This window comes from Penaeus monodon, chromosome 24, assembly GCF_015228065.2.
Source record: "Penaeus monodon isolate SGIC_2016 chromosome 24, NSTDA_Pmon_1, whole genome shotgun sequence".
Lineage (NCBI taxonomy): Eukaryota > Metazoa > Arthropoda > Malacostraca > Decapoda > Penaeidae > Penaeus > Penaeus monodon.
In genome coordinates this window covers 6,688,819-6,689,708 of record NC_051409.1, presented here as the reverse complement: position 1 = coordinate 6,689,708, position 890 = coordinate 6,688,819, and the positions used below count along the sequence as shown (strand labels likewise).

The 890-nt window shown below is 36.1% G+C and overlaps 1 protein-coding gene across 1 annotated transcript in view; it reads left to right on the top strand.

Moving 5' to 3' along the window:
• The window catches only part of LOC119588527 (alpha-(1,3)-fucosyltransferase C-like), a gene marked incomplete in the record, with an annotated part of 22,185 nt that overhangs the window by 4,546 nt on the left and 16,749 nt on the right, over window positions 1–890 (top strand).

Genomic DNA, 890 nt, shown 5'->3' with positions numbered 1-890 from the left:
ATAAATGATATGGGTGTTGCTTGATCGACTAACCGGGATTCGCGGCACATAACAAAGCATTTCTGATAGTCACCATAACTCATTTCACTGTCTATGTGTATCTGCTTGCCTGTCGATGTATGTATGTATTGTATTATCGAGCATCAGGCAGGTCTTAGGATGGGCGATGGGGGGAAGAGGAGGAGAAGGAGTTGTAGAGTTGGGGTTGTAGAATCTCGCGACCCCTACTTTGAGATCCCCTGGATTAACCGACGGAGACATTGATTAACCGAGTGCCAGATGAAATTATAAACAAGGCAAACAAACCTTTCATTCCCCTTATTTTTTTTTCTCCACCAGACACAAGCTAAGTTTGAATTACAAATGCAAAACGAGCAAATTTGTTAATTTGTATATTTGAGCATAAACTCTTCCCGGCTCTATCTAAATGCCAGAAACTCACTGACGCGATAGAGAAGTCGGAACAGGTATAAAAAAGAAAACGTGGGTGAGAAAATGCAAAAAAAGATAGGGACATAAAGATGAACAAAGCTAGAGATGATGACATAGATAAATATGGAGAGACAAATAGAGGTATGAAGGTAAAGACATAACAATAGTTAAAGACACAAATATAAACATTGGTGAAGATATAAAGATAAATAGAGACAAAATAAATACATAAAGACAGAGATACAGAGATTAATAAATATTTATAGGGAGAGAGATAAAGATAAATAGGAATATAGAGATAAGCTACTGATAGGGATAGGGCATAGACATGGGTATAAGAAATATATAAATAGAGGTATGGTAATATCAAGAGAAACAGAGAGAGATTGAGGAATAGAGCTAGAGGTATAGAGATACAAAAGAAATACAAAAAGAAATGGAGGTAAAGAGATATAAAT